Source organism: Trachypithecus francoisi, unplaced genomic scaffold (genome assembly GCF_009764315.1).
Source record: "Trachypithecus francoisi isolate TF-2019V2 unplaced genomic scaffold, Tfra_2.0 Lachesis_group20, whole genome shotgun sequence".
In the NCBI taxonomy this organism is placed as follows: Eukaryota; Metazoa; Chordata; class Mammalia; order Primates; family Cercopithecidae; genus Trachypithecus; species Trachypithecus francoisi.
In genome coordinates, this window is record NW_022681466.1 from 17,844,604 (window position 1) to 17,860,027 (window position 15,424).

The following is a 15,424-nucleotide window of genomic DNA, read 5'->3' on the forward strand; positions in this document are numbered from 1 at the left end:
TAACGCACAGAGGCTGAACCTCTAGCTCTATCTCTATAGATGTATATGAAATTATGGGTTTATACTGATGCCTCTAACTCCAGTTCCACCCATCTAAGACTCCTTTGTATTCCCTAATTCGTATCTAAATCTACTTTTTTCCTACAGTAAGAACTCTAGCTTCCACCTTCTTTTATATATCATCTGCTTAATTCTATAATATGCTCAATATAATTTCATAATTGCTATTCCCATACCACTTCTCCTTCGGTACAGTTTTGGTGTTCATTTGTAACATGAGTTAATTTCTGTTTTCATTCAGTTTAGGGTCTCTTCCAAATTTGGTGATTTCATGTATTGAATTTATCATTTTATTTCCATATATTCTATTTTCAGGCCAGACATGGTAGCTCACACCTGTAATCTCAGCGATTTGGGAGGCTGGGTCAGGAAGATCACTTGAGCTCAAGATTTTGAGACCAGCCCGGGACACATAGTTCCTGTTTCTGCAAAAGAAAAAAAAAGAAAGAAAAGGAAAAAAATGCATATATATGTTCTATTTTCAAAACTGATGAATCTTTTGTTGTAATTATTATTATTATTATTTTGTTTTTTGTTTTTTTTGTTTTGTTTGAGACGGAGTCTTGCTCTGCCACCCAGGTTGGAGTGCAGTGGCCGGATCTCAGCTCACTGCAAGCTCCGCCTCCCGGGTTTACGCCATTCTCCTGCCTCAGCCTCCCGAGTAGCTGGGACTACATGCGCCCGCCTTGTCGCCCGGCTAGTTTTTTGTATTTTTTTAGTAGAGACAGGGTTTCACCGTATTAGCCAGGATGGTCTCGATCTCCTGACCTCGTGATCCGCCCGTCTCGGCCTCCCAAAGTGCTGGGATTACAGGCTTGAGCCACCGCGCCCGGCCCCTATTATTTTTTTTTTTTGAGACGAAGTCTTGCTCTGTCGCCCGGGCTGGAGTGCAGTGGCCAGATCTCAGCTCACTGCAAGCTCCATCTCCCGGGTTCACGCCATTCTCCTGCCTCAGCCTCCCGAGTAGCTGGGACTATAGGCACCCGCCACCTCGCCCGACTAGTTTTTTATATTTTTTTTAGTAGAGACGGGGTTTCACCATGTTAGCCAGGATGGTCTCGATCTCCTGACCTCGTGATCCGCCCGTCTCGGCCTCCCAAAGTGCTGGGATTACAGGCTTGAGCCACCGCGCCCGGCTGTTGTAATTATTGAGATATAATTCATATACCATACAACTCACCCATTTAAAGCATACAAGTCAACAATTTTTAATACTCACAGAATTGTGCAACCGTAACCGCAATTAATTTTAGAACTTTCCACTCGGGCACAGTGGCTTATGCCTGTAATCCCAGAACTTTGGGGAGGCCAACTTGGGCAGATCACCTGAGGTCAGGAGTTCAAGACCAGCCTGGCAAACATGGTGAAACCCCATCTCTACAAAAATACAAAAATTAGCGGGGCATGAAGGCGGGTGCCTGTAATCCCACCTACTCAGGAGGCTGAGGCAGGAGAATCACTTGAACCGGGGAGGTGGAGGTTGTAGTGAGCCGAGATCATGCCATTGCACTCCAGCCTGGGCGACAGAATGGGACTCCATCTCAAAAAAGAAAAAGAAAAAAGAAAAGAAACCTCAGTAGAGGAGGAAAAACTGTAAAAAAAAAAAAAAAGTAAAGAAAAGAAAAGAAAAAGAAAAAGAAACAGAAAAGAAAAGAAAAAAAAGAATTTTGTGAATAGAAATTGAAAATTTGGAAATGAAAATTTCAGACTAAGGCCGGGCGCGGTGGCTCAAGCCTGTAATCCCAGCACTTTGGGAGGCCGAGACGGGCGGATCACAAGGTCAGAAGATCGAGACCATCCTGGCTAACACGGTGAAACCCCCGTCTCTACTAAAAAATACAAAAAACTAGCTGGGCGAGGTGGCGGGCGCCTGTAGTCCCAGCTACTCAGGAGATTGAGGCAGGAGAATGGTGTAAACCCGGGAGGCGGAGCTTGCAGTGAGCTGAGATCTGGCCACTGCACTCCAGCCTGGGTGACTGAGCGAGACTCCATCTCAAAAAAAAAAAAAAAAAAGAAAAAGAAAAAGAAAATTTCAGACTAAAAATTAAAATGTCAAATAAATCAAGTATTACAGCTCTTTTAGAATCTGTTTAGCAGGTTTTCACCAGAAAACTCTCTAAAAAAATAAGCCAGGCATAGTGGCTCACACTTGTAATCCCAACAGCTGGGGAGGCCAAGGCAGGAGGATTGCTTGAGCCCAGGAATTTGAGACCAGCCTGGGAGATCCTGTCTCTACAAAAACAAAAAACAAAAAAAAAAAACCCACAAAAAAATTAGTCAGGTAAGGTGGCATATACTTTTAGTCCTACCTAATTGGGAGGCTGAGGTGGGAGGATTTCTGAGCACAGGAGGTTGAGGCTGCAGTGAGCCATGTTCATACCACAGCATTCCAGCCTGGGCAACAGAGTGAGACTTTGTCTCAAAAAAATAAATAAGGGCTGGGCACAGTGGCTGTAATCCCAGCACTTTGGGAGGCCAAGGAGGGCAGATCACTTGAGGTCAAGAGTTCAAGACCAGTCTGGCCAACATGGTGAAACCCCATCTCTACTAAAAATAAAAAAATTAGCTGGGCATGGTGGTGTACACCTGTAATCCCAGCTACTCGGGAGGCTGAGGCAGGAGAATTGCTTGAACCCGGGAGGTAGAGGTTGCAGTCAGCCGAGATTGTGCCACTGCACTCCAGCCTGGGGGACAGAGCGAGACTCCGTCTCAAATAAATAAATAAATAAGACCGGGTGAGGTGGTTCACATCTGTAATCCCAGCACTTTGGGAGGCCGAGGCAGGAGGATCACTTGGGCCCAGGGGTTTTATTTATTGTGCTAATTTAATTTAATTTAGTGTATTTATTTTTGCAATGGAGTCTCCTCTGTTGCCCATGCTGGAGTGCACTGGCGCCATCTAGGCTCACTATAACCTTTGCCTCTCAGGCTCAAATGATTTGTTGCCTCACCCTTCTGAGCAGCTGGTACTGCAGGTGTGCACCGCCACACTTGGCTAATTTTTGTATTTTTAGTAGAGATGGGGTTTCACCAATGTTGCTCAGGCTGGTCTCAAACTCTTGGCCTTAAGTCGTCTGCCCACCTCAGCCTCCCAAAATGCTGGGATTACAGGCTTGAGCCACAGCACCCGGCTTGAGCCCAGAGGTTCTAGACCAGCCTGAGCAACATAGCAAAACCCCGTCTCTACCAAAATAAATATATATATATTTAGCCAGGGGAGGTGGCGCTTGCCTATAATCCCAGCCACTTGGAAGACCAAGGTGGGAGAATCACTTGAAACTAGGATACGGAGGTTGCAGTGAGCTGAGATCATGTCTCTACACTTTAGCCTGGGCAACAAGGCGAGACTCTATCTCAAAAAAAAAAAGATAACCTGACACTGGAAAATCTGGCAGATACCACCTTAACCTAATGATCAAGGCTAATATCACTAGTAATGGGGAAATCAAAATTGTGTACCACCTGACAGGATGCAATGAGAGCATAGCGTCCCTTTCATGCTATTCCTGCCAAAGATAATACATATCCTAAATCTAATCAGGAGGAAACATCAGACAAGACCAAACTGAGCAACATTTTGCAGATTAACTGTCCTATGATCATCAAAAGTGTCAAGGTTGTGAAAGCCAAAGAAAGAATCAGGAACTATTTCCCTGACTGAAGGAGACTAAAGCGATGCAGTAACTGCTAAGCATTGCGTCTAATTGAATCATTTACGCATAAAAGACATTATTGGGATAAATGGTGAAATTTTATCAGCTGCTGAGGATTGATTTCTTGATATTGATTATTGTATTATGGTTTCGAAATGTATGTTGTCTATGTGGTTATGTATGTGTGTTTGGAGAAAATACACACTAAATATTTGGGGGTGATAAAACTTGTCAGGTTGTCAACTTGCTTGCAAATAGTTCATGAAGAAATAATATTTTTGTACTTTAAAAAACAATTCTGGGCCGGGAGCGGTGGCTCACGCCTGTAATCCCAGCACTTTGGGAGGCCGAGGCGGGCGGATTGCTTGAGCTCAGGAGTTCACGACCAGCCTGGGCAACACAGTGAAACCCTGTCACTACTAAAATACAAAAAAATTAGCCAGATGTGGCAGCATGCACCTGTAATCCCAGCTACTCAGGAGGCTGAGGCAGGAGAATTACTCAAACCCGGGAGGCAGAGGTTGCAGTGAGCCAAGATCACTGCACTCCAGCCTGGGCGACAGAGCAAGACTCCATCTCAAAAAAAAAAAAAAAAAAACCTCTGTAAATTTAAAATAATTTAAACATTTTAAAAGTGAATTTTTTGGCTGGGCTCAGTGGCTCATACCTGTAATCCTAGCACTTTGGGAGGCCAAGGTGGGCAGATCACCAGAGGTCAGGAGTTCAAGACCAGCCTAGCCAACATGATAAAACCCTATTGCTACTAAAAACACAAAAAGTAGCTGGGCGTGGTGGCGGGTGCCTATAATCCCAGCTACTCGGGAGGCTGAGGCAGGAGAATTGCTTGAATCCGGGAGGCGGAGGTTGCATTGAGCTGAGATTGTGCCACTTCCCTCCAGCCTGAGTGAAAGAGTGAAACTCCATCTCAAAAAATAAATAAACAACAAAAAAATGAAAGTGAATTTTTTTTCCAGATAGCCACTTCAATTTTGATTACTCTTATCCTGGAGCTGCTAAACATTGATATATATATATATTTTTTTTTTTTTTTTTTTGAGACGGAGTCTCGCTCTGTCGCCCAGGCTGGAGTGCAGTGGCCGGATCTCAGCTCACTGCAAGCTCCGCCTCCCGGGTTTACGCCATTCTCCCGCCTCAGCCTCCCGAGTAGCTGGGACTACAGGCGCCCGCCAACCTCGCCCGGCTAGTTTTTTGTATTTTTTAGTAGAGACGAGGTTTCACCATGTTCGCCAGGATGGTCTCGATCTCCTGACCTCGTGATCCGCCCGTCTCGGCCTCCCAAAGTGCTGGGATTACAGGCTTGAGCCACCCTGCCCGGCCGATTGATATATTTTATATCCATTTGTATTGGATATAATTTGCTTGTTTGGGAATTCTTCTACTTCTTAACTTCTTAGCATTTATTTCCTCAATGAGATTTTTTTTTTTTTTTTGAGACGGAGTCTCATTCAGTCGTCCAGGCTGGAGTGCAGTGGCATGATCTTGGCTCACTGCAATCTCCGACTCCTGGGTTCAAGCAATTATCCTGCCTCAGCCTCCCAAGTAGCTGGGATTACAGGCGTGCACCACCACACCTGGCTACTTTTTGTGTTTTTAGTAGAGACAGGGTTTCGCCATGTTGGCCAGGCTGGTCTCAAATTCCTGGCCTCAAGCAATCCACCTGCCTCGGCCTCCCAGAGTGCTGGGATTACAAATGTGAGTCACTGCACCTGGCCTTTTTTTTTGAAACGGAGTCTCACTCTGTCACTCAGGCTAGAGTGCAGTGGCATGATTTTGGCTTACTACAACCTCTGCCTCCCAGGTTCAAGCAACCTTTTCCTGCCTCGGCCTCCTGAGTAGCTGGGATTACAGGCACGCTCCACCATGCTCAGCTAATTTTTGTATTTTTAGTAGAGATGAGATTTCGCCATGTTGCCCAGGCTGGTCTCAAACTCCTGACCTCAAATGATCTGCCTGCCTCGGCCTCCCAAAGTGCTGGGATTACAGGCATGAGTGACCACGCACAGCCCTCACTGAGATTTTTAAACATCCAAAGAATACAGATTATGCTTTTGTTTCTCTTGTATTAATATTCCTTTGTGGTCTCAAGTAGCCACTCTTAGCCACTTGTAAACACTAAAGGGTTTGGAGCATATTAATAATCTGAATAGCTCAGTTGCCTCTTTCAATTTAAGCCCATGGAAAAGCCGTTTAAATCATCTCTCTTAAGTCATATGATGGTTCCATGGACTACATCTGTGCTGACTGTTCTTTCATACCAATCAGAGGCCCCTGGGATTCATAGGAATACATGTCTCCATGGAAAAATGAGTCACTCCACCAACGCACAGCTGGACTCTCACACTCAGAGCCCAGTAGCAATGTGGAAATCTAAGTGGAGCACAAGGAATCTGTATCTGAATAAGAGTTTATACTCTTCCTGTTCTGTTAGGTTGTGAAATGGAAACACCGTTTCCTGGGAAAAGGGCCAGATTCCACAAATGAAATGGTTTTGCTTTAATATGCACCGCTTCAAAACACCTACTGCGTTTACTGAGAGTGGCTCGTTTGAAAGATCTGGTCTTGGTTCCAACTGGAAAGTTGAAAGGAAGGGGCTCTTCTCTTGTGCAACAAAATGGGTTTAACAGAAACAGTCTCTTTGAACACCAGTTCTCAATTGGTTCAAGTGAGAGAAAGGGAAAAGGGTCATGCACATTATTTACCACACATTGTGTATCAAACATTTTGGTATGTCCCTTTACAGATGTCAACACATTTCATCCTCAAAACAACCTTAGTATTTTCTATTATGGGAAACTTCAGGTGAGGTGTGGTGGCTCATATCTATAATCCCAGCACTTTGGGAGGCTAACACGGGCAGATCACTTGAGGTCAGGAGTTGGAGACCAGCCTGGCCAACATGGTGAAACCCTGTCTCTAATAAAAATACAAAAATTAGCCGGGCGTGGTGGTGGGCACCTGTAATCCCAGCTACTCGGGAGGCTGTGACAGGAGAATTGCTTGAACCCAGGTGTCGGAGGTTGCAGTGAGCCAAGATCATGCCACTGCACTCCAGCCTGGGAGACAGAGTAAGACCCTGTCTCAACAAATCAAGGCAAGGCAAAGGCAAAGGCAAAGGCAAAGGCAAAGGCAAAGGCAGGGCAGTAGTATTCGCATATAACCTAATGCACATCCTCCCATATACTTTAAATCATCTCTAGCTTAGGCCTAATACAATGCCCACACATCACTTCATTTTTGTGGATTCAACACAGTACTTGGCAAATTCATATTTTGCTTTTCGGAACTTTGTGGAAATTTTTTTTCCTAATAATTTCTATCCACAGTTAGTTGAATCCATGGGTGTGAAACCTAAGGATACAGAAGGTAGACTGGATAATGAATCCCTATGTACATATGACCCAGCTTCAACCATAATCATAACAAATAGTCCAGCTTGTTTCATTTATATCCTATCTACTTCCGCCAGAATTATTGTGAATCAAATCTTAGATGTGATATCATATCATCTGTAAATACTTCAGTATATATCTCAAAAATGTACAAATTTTTAAAAAAACATAACCACAATGCTGCTATCATACTAATTTTTTTTTTTTTTTTTTGAGATAGGGTCTCACTCTGTCACCCAGGCTGGAGTGCAGTGGCACAAGCCCAGCTCACTGCAGCCTCAACCTCCCAGGCTCAAGCCATTCTCCCGCCTCAGAAAAAAAAAAAAAAGATTAATGAGTGGGTTGAGTTGTTACTTTGATATAATAATTATAGAGTTCCCCATCAATTTTCTGCCTAATAGTTTTAGCACGCATTAACGATCATTAGCTCATTTTTTCACTAGAGGCCACAAAATAGTGACATTCTAAATCCATCATTCCTTCTTTATTTATGAGCTGAAATTGTTATATAAATAACCACTTTCCTTCACCTAGCCACTATTTGGTTACACAGAGGTACAATTCAAACAGAAAAGGTAAGAATTTTTTTTTTTTGAACAGTTTCACTCTTGTCCACCAGGCTAGAGTGCAATGGCGCAATCTTGGCTCACTGCAACCTCTGCCTCCCAGGCTCAAGCAATTCTACTGCCTCAGCCTCCTGAGTGGCTGGGATTGCAGGTGTGTACAAGCATGCCCGGCTAATTTTGGTATTTTTAGTAGAGATGTTGGCCATGTTGGCCATGTTGGCTAGGCTGGTCTTGAACTTCTGACCTCAAGTGATCCACTCACCTCAGCCTCCCAAAGTGTTAGGATTACAGGCATGAGCTACTTCACCTGGCCAGAAAAAACAATGCTTCATTGTTTCCCTTTATTTGCCAATTTTTTCTTTTTTCTTTTTTTTTTTTTTTTTTTTTTTGAGATAGAGTCTCACTTTGTTGCCCAGGCTGGAGTGCAGTGGTGTGATCTCAGCTCACTGCAACCTCTACCTCCCGGGTTCAAGCAATTCTCCTGCCTCAGCCTCACGAGTAGCTGGGACTACAGGCATGCACCACCACACCCGGATAATTTTTTTTTTTTTTTTTTGATTTTTAGTAGAGACAGGGTTTCACCATGTTGGTCAGGCTGTTCTCGAACTCCTGACCTCAAATGATCTGCCTGCCTCAGCCTCCCAAAGTGCTGGGATTACAGGCATGAACCACTGTGCCCAGCCAAAATTGTAATATTTTAGACTCCTTCTCCTTCAGTGTCTACATGTACTCATTCACCAAGCCTTAATGGTTTTCATGCTATAGCGCTCACCCATCAGTCCTCTCTCTGTGCCCTGTATTGCTGTAGTTCAAATGATCATCTTCCCCTGCTGGGACTATTGCAGTAGTCTCCTGTTAGATCTCCTTTTTTCTAGTCCCAGCCCCTTCCAAACTATCATTTACATTTTTTCAAATCAATTTTCATTCTAAAATGCAGTATGAATTGGAAGGAAAAGATTGGAGACACAGAGACAAATTAGGAAAGTACAGTAACAGTGCAGCCATCAGCTGGTAACAGGATCAGAGGGACAGTCACAGGAATGGGAATTACAGGGGAGTGATAATGAAGGAAGGAAGGCAGGACTTGGGATTTCATTTGCTTTAGTAGGTGAGAGAAAGAGAGGAGATAAATATAATTCTAAGGTTGGAGTCTCTGGTGATTGATAGGCTGATCCCACCATCAACAGAAATAAACCAAGAAGCATTCTAGTTTTTGAGGAAAGATATTTGGTTTAGGCCCGGCACGGTGGCTCATGCCTGTAATCCCAGCACTTTGGGAGGCTGAGGTGGGTGGACCATGAGGTCGGGAGTTCGAGACCAGCCTGACTAACATGGTGAAACCGCGTCTCTACTAAAAATACAAAAAGTAGCCAGATGTGATGGTGCGCACCTGTAATCCCAGGTACTCGGGAGGCTGAAGCAGGAGAATTGCTTGGACCCAGGAGGCAGAGGTTGCAGTGAGCCGAGATGGTGCCACTGTACTCCAGCCTGGGTGACAGAGCAAGACTCCATCTAAAAAAAAAAAAAAAAAAAAAAAATTAGCCAGTTGTGACCAGTAGTTCAAGCTACTTGGGAGGCTGGGGAAGGAGAATGGCTAGAGACCAGTAGTTTGAGGTTACAGTGAGCCATGATTGTGTCACTGCATACCAGCTTGGGCAACAGGGAGACTGTCTCTAAAAAAAAAACAAAAAAAATGGAAACAACTCAAACATCCAACAACTGATGAATGGATAAACACCATGGGCATATTTATACAATGGAATATAACCATGAAGAGGAATGGAGTATTGGTAAATGATACAACATAGATCAACCTTGAAAACACGCTAAGTAAAAGCCAGACACAAAAGGCTACAAATTGTATGATTCCATTCATATGAAGTGTTTAGAACAGCAAAATCTATAGAGACTTAAAACTTACTGGTTGCTAGGGGACAGGGGAAGAGAGGAGTGGGGAGTGACAGCTAATGGGTATGGGGTAACAGTGGTGAATTTCACCTGAGCCCTGTGCTCTTGGAAAACATCCAAGGTTAAAGGAGTCCCCCATGTTTTTGTTTACTGCCAAGAACCACCCTTCCCCATGTGACTCACAGATGCCCCCCATTGTTTACCTATGACAGGAATAGACACAGAACTTCAAATTCTTATTCTTTGCCTCATGAATGACCAGCTAAACTGGTTTTCCCAACACTGATCACAATGAACAAAATGCTCATTAAACACATTTTGTTGATTCAGCGAGGTGGCTCATGCCTGTAATCTTAGCACTTTGGGAGGCCAAGGTGGGCAGATCACCTGAGGTCAGGAGTTCAAGGCCAGCCTGGCCAACATGGTGAAACCCGTTTCTACAAAAATATAAAAATTAGTCGGGCGTGATGGTATGTGCTTGTAATCCCAGCTACTCAGGTGGCTGAGGTGGGAGAATCACTTGAACCCGGGAGGCGGAGGTTGCAGTGAGCTGAGATCGCGCCATTGCACTCCAGCCTGGGTGACAGAGCAAAACTCCGTCTCAAAAAAAAAGGCTGGGCGTGGTGGCGCAAGCCTGTAATCCCAGCACTTTGGGAGGCTGAGGCGGGCGGACCACCTGACATCGGGACTTCAAGACCAGACTGACCAACATGGAGAAACCCTGTCTCTACTAAAAATACAAAAAATTAGCCAGGCGTGGTGGCACATTCCTGTAATCCCAGCTACTCGGGAGGCTGAGGCAGGAGAATCTCTTAAACCTGGGAGGCAGAGGTTGCTGTGAGCCAAGATCGCGCCATTGCACTCCTACCTGGGCAACAAGAGCGAAACTCCGAAACTCCTCCGTTTCCAAAACAAACAACAACACATGTTGTTTAAGCTTTTCTTCTTCCTCCAGGTGCTGAACTCTGGCCCACCCTCACTGGGCCTGAGCCAACACACAATCCCTCCTGAGAATAGCCTGACCTCTGGGTAAAACATTCTCTGATCTATTCTCTCATCAGGCCACTTTCCTCCTATTCTCTACACCCCGTTCTTTCTAGCTTTGTTTACTCCTCTCTATAATAGGAAAAAGGTCTAGCCCTTAAGACATTTGCAGACCTTATGAGCAGATCCTTCTCCCTATTGCAATAGACTCCCTCCCCTTATTGCAACAATCTCTTTCCCCTCCTTGCAAACATTCTTTAGAATAAAGTCTCCCTTCAGTGTTTTTTCTTTGTGGGGGGCTTTTTGGGGACTGATGAAAGTTGATTCTTTGCACAACTTTATGAATATGGTAAAATCTATCCAGTTGTATGCTTTAGGTGAATTGTGTGGTATGTTAATTCTACCTCAGTAAAGTTCTACTGTTTAACCTCTGAAAGCAGTATTAAAAGCTTTTTTTTTCTTCCCCAAATGTACCGGTTTATGCTTGTAATCCCAACACTTTGGGAAGCCGAGCCTAGGAGTTTGAGACCAGCCTGGGAAACAGCAGCGATCCCTTCTCTACGACAATTTTTTAAAATTAGCTGGGTACCGTGGCTCACGCCTGTAACCCCAGCACTTTGGAAGGCTGAGGTGGACGGATCGCTTGAGCTCAGGAGTTTGAGACCAGCCTGGAGAACATAGTGAGACCTTGTCTCTACAAAAATACAAAAATAAGTCAGGTGTGATGGTGCATGCCTGAAGTCCCAGCTACTTGGGAGGCTGAGGTAGGAGGATTGCTTGAGCCTGGGAGGTTGAGGCTGCAGTAAGCTGTGCCTCTGCACTCCAGCCTGGGCAACAGAACAAGACCCTGTTTCAATAAAAATAATAAATAAATAAATAAATAAATAAATAAATAAAGCTATTTTAAAAAAGAAAATGAAAGGAAGAAAAAATAAGCTAGCAAATGGGACAAGAAATAAATAAAAATAGTACAGTGTCCAAGGCTAAGAGGGAAGAATCTCAAAGATAAATTGGTCAGCAGTGCTAAATCACAGAGTTCAAAGAAAATTAGAAAAGGAAGCCAGGTGTGGTGGCTTATGCCTGTAATCCCAGCAGTTTGGAGGCAAAGACAGGAGATTAGGAGTTTCAGACCAGCCTGGGCAACAACATAAAAAAAAAAAAAAAGAAAGAAAAGAAAAGGAGAAATAATGAGTGGAATCTAGGGTTTCTTAGTTTTGCTTTATTTTTTTTTGAGACAGGTTCTCATTCTGTCACCCAGGCTGGAGTGCAGTGGTGCAATCTTGGCTCACTGCAACCTCTGCCCCCTGGGCTCAAGCAAACCTCCCACCTCAGCCTCCCGAGTTGCTGGGACCACAGGCACACACTACTATGCCTGGCTAATTTTTGTATTTTTAGTAGAGACAGGGTTTTACCACTTTGCCCAGGCTCTTAAAAAAATATGTATTTTGCTTTATTTCCTGCAGCCCCCTTCTCCTGTTTTCTTATATTTTCTGTTTGTTAGCCTGAATCACTGCTCCTCTGAAACTAAAATTCCCACTCCACAGCAAAAGTGCTGGTTGTGTCCTTTGGATGGTTTCTAGCACCAAACTATGCATAAATTAGCACTTAATAAATAATTTTGACTGTTTTCAGGTTCAGGGAAGTTACCCAGTATATTAATATTTGAAGGCAAAGAAAGGAAGGATTTTGAGGAAGAGAAATATACGAATATTATAGGCATTTTTCATATATGTATATCAGAGAGACAAGAATAGTGCCTATAAAGCTGGCAAAAAAAAAAAAGTCACTGTTGTTTGTGGCAGCTGTGAGCCAGCTGCTGCGGGCTAGCCTCCCATGCGAGACGGTTGCCTCAATGTGAAGACACGTCATTTGTCCCAACTGTTTATTATTAACAAAACACACATCTCCCTGGGATCTCTCCCAGCACCGATCCAAAACTGAACAGAACGTATTACATATTACACCCTTTGTTGGATCTCCCTAAATGCAAACTGATAAGAACCATGATAAGAGGAGATGAGCAATGCTTGGCTATTCCCCAGTGCCCTTTCACGCCGCAAGATACTGGGTTTGGGAGGAGGTCCTTTCCCCCTTCTTTGTACCTATCCTCACCTGTGAACCCTTCCCCACTCCTCCTGAGAGTAGTGACTGCTTTCCCTATGCTGCGGGGGAGCTTTCAGCTGTGTCAGAAACTATGCACATGGCCCGGTGCAGTGGTTCACACCTGTAATCCCAGCACTTTTGGAGGCTGAGGTGAACAGATCACTTGAGCCCAAGAGTTCAAGAGTGGCCTGGGAAACATGGCAAAACCCCATCTCTACAAAAAAAAAAAAAAAAATTAGCCAGGTGTAGTGGCATATAGCTGTAGTCCCAACTACATGGGAGCCTGATAGGAGGCTCACCTGAGCTCAGGAAGTCGCGGCTGCAGCAAGCCGAGATCGCACCACTGCACTCAAGCCTGGGCAACAGAATGAGACCTTGTCTTTTTTTTTTTTTTTTCTGAGATGGAGTCTTGCTCATCACCCAGGCTGGAGTGCAGTGGCGTGATCTCGGCTCACTGCAAGCTCCGCCTCCCGGGTTCACGCCATTCTCCTACCTCAGCCTCCCGAGTAGCTGGGACTACAGGCGCCTGCCAACACGCCCGGCTAATTTTTTGTATTTTTAGCAGAGACGAGGTTTCACCGTCTTAGCCAGGATGGTCTCGATCTCCTGACCTTGTGATCCACCCGCCTCGGCCTCCCAAAGTGCTGGGATTACAGGCGTGAGCCACCGTGCCCAGCCTGACCTTGTCTTTAAAAAAAAAAAAAAAAGGCCAGGCGCAGTGGCTGACGCCTGTAATTCCAGCACTTTGGGAGGCCAAGGCAGGTGGATCACAGGTCAGGAGATCGAGACCATCCTGGCTAACATGGTGAAACCCTGTCTCTACTAAAAATAGAAAAAATTAGCCAGGCGTGGTGGCGGGTGCCTGTAGTCCCAGCTACTCGGGAGGCTGAGGCAGGAGAATGGGTGAACCCGGGAGGCGGAGGTTGCGGTGAGCTGAGATAGCGCCACTGCACTCCAGCCTGGGCAATAGAGCGAGACTCTATCTCAAAAAAAAAAAAAAAAAGGCTAGGGGTGGCTGGGCGTGGTGACTCATGCCTGTAATCCCAGCACTTTGGGAGGCCGAGGCGGGTGGATCACCTGAGATCAGGTGTTTGACACCAGCCTGGCCAACATGGTGAAACCCCACCTCTACTCAAAATACAAAAATTAGCTGGGCGTGATGCTGTGCACCTGTAATCCCAGCCACTTAGGAGGCCGAGGCAGGAGAATCACTTGAACCTGGGAGGTGGAGGTTGCAGTGAGCTGAGATCGCACCACTACACTCCAGCCTGGTGACAGAGCGACACTCCGCCTCAAAAAAAAAAGAAAAAAAAAAAGGCCAAGTGCAGTGGCTCATGCCTATAATCCCAATACTTGGGAGGCTGAGGCAGGTGGGTCACCTGAGGTCAGGAGTGCAAGACCAGCCATGGCCAACATGGTGAAACCCCATCTCTACAAAAATTAGCCAGATGTGGTGGCAGGTGCTTGTGGTCCCAGGTACTTGGGAAGCCGAAGGAGGAGAATCACTTGAATCTGGGAGGCAAGGTTGCAGTGAGTTGAGATTTCGCCGCTGTACTCCAGCCTGGGCAACAGTGAAATTCTGTCTCAAAAAAAAAGGACTAGACTTGATTTATCCTCATTAAAGTCCCTAGCCCAGTAACAGGCCGGTATTAAGTAGTCATGTTTCATTGAACAAGTGGATGGATGGAAGAATACAATAGAGCACCCTGTGAGATTCTAGTTGCTGACATGTCGCATCCTAGTGTCCTTTTTCTGGGCCAAAGGGGTTGTTTGCTTTGACCTCACTATCCCTTTCATGGATTCTGTCTCAGTGGCTGAAAGCACACAATGGAACAGTGTGCCTTTCAGCAAGCAAATAGAGTGAGCAATGGAAAATGCAAACCAACAACCCTGAATGCAGGCAATGGCATGCTGAATGCAGTTACCAATGAAGAGAAACTGCTTATTTTCACTGGAATGGAGTGAAATGCTCTGGAAAGGACTGCTCTGCTCCAGTTTGGGGCATCTGTGCTGCTAGAGCTAGTACACCGAGCCCCAGCATGCCACCTGTTGGACTTAGTTGGCATTTAGTAAGAAAAGGAATGTGAGAGAAACTTGTTGATGCAGATTTTTCTCCAACATAGGCATGCAGGGGTAGGGCCCTTTTACAGAAATCATCCGTTAAGGAGGCATTAAATGAGTCAGAGATGTATTCACTGGACTACCTCTGGGACATAACTAGACTCATCCACAAATTCTGACATTCCTGTTTGAAGAAGTGGTATAGAAATACTTTCCTGATAAGGCTGGGCACTATGGCCCGTTCCCGTAATCCCAGCACTTCAGGAGGCCAAGACAAGAGGATCACTTGAGCGCAGGAGTTCAAGAGCAGCCTAGGCAACATGGCAAAACCCCATGGCTGGGACTCTGTCTCTACAAGAAATTTAAAAATTAGCCAGGCGTGGTGGTGTGTACTTGTGGTCCCAGCTACTCTGGAGGCTGAGTTGGGAGGATTGCTTGAGCCCAGGAGTTTGAGGCTGCAGTAAGCCCTGATTGAGCCACTTCACTCCAGCCTGGGCAACAGAGCAAGATCCTGCCTCAAAAGCAAAAAACAAAAACAAAAAAATCCCACTTGTCTTCAGCAACTCCTCCCCCATGAGATTTAAATTGTAATCTGTTTTTTTTGAGACAGAGTCTCGCTCTGTCGCCCAGGCTGGAGTACAGTGGCCGGATCTCAGCTCACTGCAAGCTCCGCCTCCCG

At 45.2% G+C, this 15,424-nt stretch overlaps 1 long non-coding RNA gene and 1 pseudogene across 1 annotated transcript in view; one reads left to right on the forward strand and one right to left on the reverse strand.

Moving 5' to 3' along the window:
* The window catches only part of LOC117066961, a 21,582-nt gene continuing 6,158 nt past the window's right edge, over window positions 1–15,424 (reverse strand). Inside the window, exon 3 of the long non-coding RNA XR_004430560.1 lies at window positions 1–485. This is a non-coding gene — a long non-coding RNA (uncharacterized LOC117066961). The remainder of the gene's footprint in view (window positions 486–15,424) is intronic.
* On the forward strand, window positions 2,124–2,177 carry LOC117068073 (annotated as a pseudogene).